This window comes from Corylus avellana, chromosome ca4 (assembly GCF_901000735.1).
Source record: "Corylus avellana chromosome ca4, CavTom2PMs-1.0".
NCBI lineage: Eukaryota > Viridiplantae > Streptophyta > Magnoliopsida > Fagales > Betulaceae > Corylus > Corylus avellana.
This window is the reverse complement of record NC_081544.1, coordinates 3,753,674-3,760,964: the sequence shown is the minus strand read 5'-3', so window position 1 is coordinate 3,760,964 and position 7,291 is coordinate 3,753,674.

Below are 7,291 nucleotides of genomic sequence, written 5' to 3'. Positions count from 1 at the left end.
GTATTCTTACTTACTGAGTATGATATTGATATCCAATAATACGGATTTTTGTGGTTTTATAACTTGTCTAGCATTTTGCTATATATATGATTCAACAATGATTTATATTGTCGGAAATCAATTGACTCACTACTTCACAGTTTTTGTAGTGCTTGCAGGAATGGAAAATCAAGGTAATTATGCAGTTGTGATTAGAGATTCATATTGAGATGTACAGAGATTCCAAGTTGGTTAAGTTTTGTCTAGAGTTTAGACTGTCGGATAGATTTGTATAAATGCCTTGTACGACATAGCTTTGGGTATTTTTGTATAAAGAAAAGTATTTTAACAGTATTTTTTTGTATTGATAATTACAGTTTTCCGCTATATGAGATGAGATTGTTACACGTCTGCTTCAGACTCGAATCCAGTTAGCAAACCTCAAGAAAGGTTCTTCCATAATAGCTAATTATTTTCAGTGGGCTCAAAGCCTCTCTCAATCTATGTTTGCTACCGGTCACCCCATTAAAAATGAAGATCTTGTTGCATACATCCTTACTGGATTGAGCGTGGAATATGATCCACTTGTAACATCCCTCACCACTCAGAATGACTCCATCTCTCTAGGTAATCTCTATGGGCACTTACTATCCCATGAACTGCATTTGGAACAGCACCATACTACAGTTGATTTGTCTATTTAAACAGCAAATGTTGCTCAGCGCAATCAATCTAGCTCTTACAGATCTGGCCGAGGCTCAACAAATTCAACCGGGGGCTATTTTTCGCGAAACTCAAATCGCAGCAGAGGCAGGGGGCATGGCCGTGGCGGACACTCATCTTAGTCATCAGGATCTAATCAAAATGGATCTCAGCGCCTCATCTGCCAGGTGTGTCAATGTCCAGGACACTCAGCTGCCACATGTTGGCACCGATTTGATCATGCGTACCAATGTGACACATCCCAACTTGGTGCTTTTATGGCATCTACACAATAGCCATCTGATCATCAATGGTATCCCAATACTGGTTCCACAAGCCACATCACAAATGACTTGCACAATCTCAACATAAGAGCAGATGAGTACCTTGGCAGTGAACAGATCCGAGTTGGTAATGGCCAAGGTTTGCGTATTCACCATACTGGCCTTGCATCTCTTAAATCTCTTCATAATACTTTTTATTTACCTTCATTATTACATGTTCCTGCTATACAGAAAAATTTCATCTCTGTCAATCAATTTACAACTGATAACAATGTGTTTCTTGAGTTTCATCCTCGTTTTTTCTGTGTTAAGGATATCCCCACCCGCCGTCTACTACTTCGCGGCCCGAGTAAAGAAGGGTTGTACCCTTGGCCTTCCAAACACTCCTCTCCTACGTCTGAACTTGCTGCATTCGTTGGTGAGAGAGCCTCGGTAGATCAATGGCACAACCGTCTGGATCATCCTGCTTTATCCATTGTTCATCAAGTTCTTGCTTAAAATAAGCTGCCCGTTTACTCCTCCAAAGCCACAGCTGTGTGCTCCTCCTGTCAAATGGGCAAAAGTCATTGTCTGTATTTTTCAAATTCGTTGTCTAGGTCTAGTCGTCCATTACAATTATTATTCCTTGATGTATGGGTCCTTCTCCAATGCCTTCAATCAATAATAATCGATATTATCTCTACATTGTGGAAGACTACAGCAAATACACTTGGCTTTTTCCTATCAATATGAAATTTGATGTTACTCATGTATTTCTAAGGTTCAAAACTATGGTTGAAAATTTTTTCTCATATAACATTGCATCGGTTCAAAGTGACAATGGTGGAGAATTTCTCCCACTTCACAACAAACTCACCTCCATTGGAGTTTCCTATCGTTTTAGTTGTCCTCACACTCATCATCAAATGGGATCCGTAGAACGTAAGCATCGCCATATCGTTGACACGGGCCTAGCTCTATTGGCTCATGCATCGGCACGTATTTCTCTATGGGATGATGCATTTCAAACATCCTGCTACTTCATAAATCGTCTCCCATCCCCTGTCACCAAAAACAAAACACCATTTGATATCCTCTTTCAAAGTCCTCCTGACTATCAATTTTTGAAAATATTTGGCTGTAAGTGTTGGCAATTTCTTAACCCTTATAACAGCAACAAGTTCTCCTTTCGATCTCAGTCATGTGTGTTTATTGGATACAACAAAAATCATCATGGTTATAAGTGTCTCAACGTTAAATCTAGACGTGTTTACATTGCTCGACATATCATATTTAACGAATCCTCCTTCCCTTTTGCCACTTTCACTCCATCAAAATCAGCTCCTTCTCCAACTGTTATCATTCCTCCTATACCTTCAAGTAGCATTTCTGCAGATTCCACATCTGCCATGTCTGAGCCTGTCGTCAACTCCAATCAAGATATACCCTCCCCACTTCCATCTCCCCCATCTGTTGCTTCCTCGGACTCTCCATCACTGCCGGTGGCTCAGCCACGTGTTCACCCAATGACCACACGCTCACAAAATCAGATTTACAAGCCCAAATTATTTTTTGATGCAACTGTGCAGTATCCAGCCCCAACGGCCTTAACTGCATCCCTCTCTAAGTCTGAAGTTGAGCCCACCTGCTTCTCAAGTGCAGTAAAATATCCTGAATGGAGAACAACCATGAATAAGGAGTTTGATGCCCTTCTTCAAAATGGAACCTGGACACTTGTTCCCGCTTCTCCCTCTATGAACATTGTTGGGTGCAAATGGTTGTTTCGCATAAAACGGAAAGCTGATGGTAGTATTGAGCGATACAAAGCCAGGTTAGTTGCCAAGGGGTTTCATCAACAACCTGGAATAGACTTTGATGAAACGTATAGCCCGATTGTCAAACCAATAACCATACGCACAGTGTTAACCATTGTCGTGACTGCTGGCTGGCCTATACATCAAATTGATGTAAGCAATACATTTTTACATGGGGTTCTTCAAGAAGATGTTTACATGTCACAGCCACCTAGGTTTGCTCATCCAAAATTTCCCAATGCTATTTGCAAGTTACGCAAAGCTTTATATGGCCTTAAACAGGCACCTCCAGCCTGGTTCTCTCGTCTAAGCACAAGGTTACATGAGCTGGGATTTCACGGGTCGAAGTCAGATTCATCTCTGTTTATGCTTCGCAACTCTACACTAGTTATTTATGTCTTAATCTACGTTGATGACATTATAATTACTAGTCCTAACCGTGGTGCTATATCTTAGCTAATACAGGATCTTAACTTTGAATTTGCTCTAAAAGATTTTGGGCCTTTTCATTTCTTTTTAGGTGTTGAAGCTACATGGGAACATGGAGGTCTTCGACTATCTCAACAAGGTTACATCAGTGACTTGCTCAACAAAATCAATGTGTCACAAGCCAAACCAATTGGCTCTCCAATGTCGCCGTTTGCAGTATTGAGCAAATTCATGGGCACCACCATGACTGATCCATCTCTATACAGGACCACTGTAGGATCCCTCCAGTACCTCTCTTTGACACGGCCAGGGCTTTGCTGTAAATAAAGTCTCCTAGTTCATGCAGAATCCTAGAGATGTTCACTAGTCTGCTGTAAAAAGAATACTACGGTACCTAAAGGGCTCTTTTGACCATGGTCTTTATATTCACAAGAAATCTAAATCAGCCTTTGTTGCATTCTCCGACTCTGACTGGGCAGGATGTCCAGACGACAGACGCTCAACCTCAGGGTATTGCATCTTCCTTGGCAGAAACTTATTGACATGGAGCTCCAAGAAACAGCCCACTGTATCTCGTTCAAGCACTGAATCCGAGTACAAGGCTGCAAACACAGCCACTGAACTAATTTGGTTGCAGTCTCTCTTTGGTGAACTTAGAATACCCCTTTCACATGCTCCTATCCTCCATTGTGATAACATTGGTGCCACATATCTCACATCCAATCCTATATTTCATGCTAGAACGAAGCACATAGCGATTGATTATCATTTTGTTAGGGATAGAGTCGCAACAAAACAGTTGGAAGTCCAGTTCTTATCCAGCAAAGACCAAATAGCAGACATTCTCACCTAGCATCTTGCAACTCTACGGTTCACTCTTCTCAAAACCAAGCTTAATGTTCAACCATCCACGTTGAGCTTGAGAGGGCGTATTGGATCACATGAAGATAAGCATGCAGTTAGAATTTCAAATGAAGATAAAGCTACAGATCAAGATAATCAAAAAATCTTATCATAATCCTCTTGTAGCAATAGAACACTAAGATTAGATTATATATTTGAATTAGATGTAGATATCTAAACAAATTGTATATCCTATGAGTTTATAAATACAGCAACTGCACTACGTATTTGGTAGGCAATAAATACATCAAAAACATAAATCTCTATAAAGCCAATTGTAGAAGAACTTTTGGATGAGAGACAGTTCCACCATGCAAGACTCCGTTCCTTCTCATCCATATACGCCTGGCCAACCCAGCAAAAAGGGCCATCTCCTCTTGGTCACATTTATGAAGCATTCCTTCTACAACCTGCATGAACCTCGGGCCAGTAAAATGGCACTTCTGAAGTTTTACAGAACCCATGCCCCATACGTCCATTGCTGTAGGACACTGCCATAATGTATGAAAACCGGTCTCCACCATGAAGCCACAAAGCAGGCACACTGGGTTTTTAATGATTTTCCTTTTGAGCAGATTCTCACGTGTGGGAAGAATATTCTGGCATGCTCTCCAGAGAAAATTTTTCTCAGCATTCGAGACTGGCAAAGCCCACACTTTTTTCCAAACCTCATCACTTTTACAAACTGAGGAATTCTCGGCAGCGGCCCAACCTGTAATCTCCTTTTCAATGTGATAAGCGCTTTCAACAGAAAAAATCCCATTCGGGGTTCCCCTCCAGATCATGGTATCAGCTTGATTTAGTGGGACTAATGGGGATTGTTTGTATCAATTGCACCTCTTCCATAGAAAAGATCCTTTCCAGCAAGTGAACATTCCACACATGCAAATCCTCATCAAAAAGCTCTTTCACATACAGTGGCTTCCGAACTAAGGACCGAAATAGGAGAACAAACGCGATATGCATTAGGGAGCCATATATCCTTCCATATCCGAGCAGTTGAACCATTCCCAATCCGCCAAATCAATTCCTCCTTAAGCAAATCTCCACCGTCCGATTTTGATTTATAATTTTTATACTAATCGCAACCATTGATTTGAGAATATGGGGATAAAGTTGTAAAGCACTTCAAGGAGGAGAGGAAATAATGTAATGTTTTAATTCTTAATGAGATTGATATTTTGTAAGTAATCCAATAGCTTAAATTTAATCTTGGAATATATGATTATATTGAAGGGCAAAGATCAGACACTACAACGATTTCAATTGAATGCACACTTAGGGAAACAAACCTAAAACCGCTTCGATTCTCGTTTACTTATTCATAGGCTGAAGAAGCAAATCTTACCTTGGGCGAAGGTAAATTCCTCCCAATTACCAATAGTGCCCAAGTCTAACAACCATTGGTACTAGGACAAATCCTTGTCTTCCATGTTAAAAAAAAAAAATGCAATTTGCAACTTATGTTGTTCTGGTGTTTGGTAGTAGACAAAGAATTGGTGAGCTCTATGTAACCAACCAGTTCTAGTCACTACAAAAAAACTACTATTTTCTAACGTGCTATTTTTAGCACGTCAGAAAATTCTGACGCGCCAAATTGAGGCGTCAAAAATTTCTGACGCACTAGTATGATACGTCAGAATTTTCTGACGCACCAAAGTGGTGCGTCAGAATTTTTTAACGCACCAATTTTGGAGTGTCAGAAAATCTGACGCACTAGTATGATACGTCAGAATTTTCTGACGCACCAAAGTGGCGCGTCAGAAATTTTTGACGCCCCAAATTGGCGCGTCAGAATTTTCTGACACTCCAAAATTGGTGCGTTAAAAAATTTTGACGCACCAAATTAGTGCGTCAGGAAAAAAAAAAAAAAAAAAAGTCCGAAATTTTGAAAATTTTCTCTCTTCTTATTTTCCCTCCACTTTTTTCCTCTTTTTATTCTTCCCTCCTCATTTATTTTTCCCACACTCTCTCTCCCTCCTCATTCATTTATTCTTCCCTCCTAATTTCCCACGGCATATTGAAGAAATTAGGCAGAAGAAGGAGAACAAAAAGAAAAGGAGAAGAGAGGAAGAAAAAGAAAGGGAGAAGAGAAGCTGCATAAGACAAAGAAATTGAGAAGAGAAGCTACAGAAGAAAAGAAAGGGAGAAGAGAAGAAGAAGAAGAAAAAAAAAAAAAAAAGAAGAGAAGAAGAAAAAGAAAGGGAGAAGAGAAGAAGAAGAGAAGCTGCAGAAGACAAAGAAATTGAGAAGAGAAGCTACAGAAGAAAAGAAAGGGAGAAGAGAAGAAGAAGAAGAAAAAAAAAAAAAAAAGAAGAAGAAGAGAAGAAGAAGATCGAGGAAGAAGATGGTGCAGAGATGGTGCGATCGCTGCACCATGGTGCAGCGCACGGCTGCAGAAAATAGCTGTGTTTCTCAACATAGCTATTTTTTGATCTGTGTTGAGAAACACAGATCTGCACCGCAGCGTGAGGGAGCTGCCGTGTAGAGGAATTCCCAAAAAAAAAATAATAATTTAAATTAATAAATTTTTAATTCAAAAAAAAAATTCCAGAAAAAAAATTAATTTTTTAATTTTCTGACGCGCGTCAGAAGTTCTCACACGTCAAAAAATTCTGACGTGTCAAATTTGAAACGTCAGAAAATAATTTCTGGCATGTCACAATTTAACACGTCAGAAATTTCTGATGGGTTGAAACTTGACACGTCAGAAATTTTTTATTTTTGACACTTATAATGTTCACGCGTGAAACACGTCAAAAAAGCTTCGTCATGAACGTTTTCTGACGTGTCAGACTACTTGACACATCAAAAAAAGTTCGTCAGAAAAAATACAATTTTTTGTAGTGAGTTCTAGTCAAAATTTAGAAAGAGGACGACCAACTCTTGATACTCTATTTGACCTGCCTGCTGAAAACTGTTCAAAAAGTGTCTAAACGAAAATAACCACAAAGACTCTCTAAAGACCACTTGAGTATCATAACCTAAGACAACTAGTCGAGTAAGTTTAACTAAGAATAAACAACCGACCCATATCGCACAACATGGGCTATAACCACCAAATGGCCGAAGGTGCCCCCAACTAAGCAACCCACTAGGCAAAAACAACTCACCAAATTAATAACTAAAGCAATTAATGAGAATAGACATCCTAGTATTCAAAAAAGACTTTGTTGAGTCAAATCTTAACTACCAAATGAA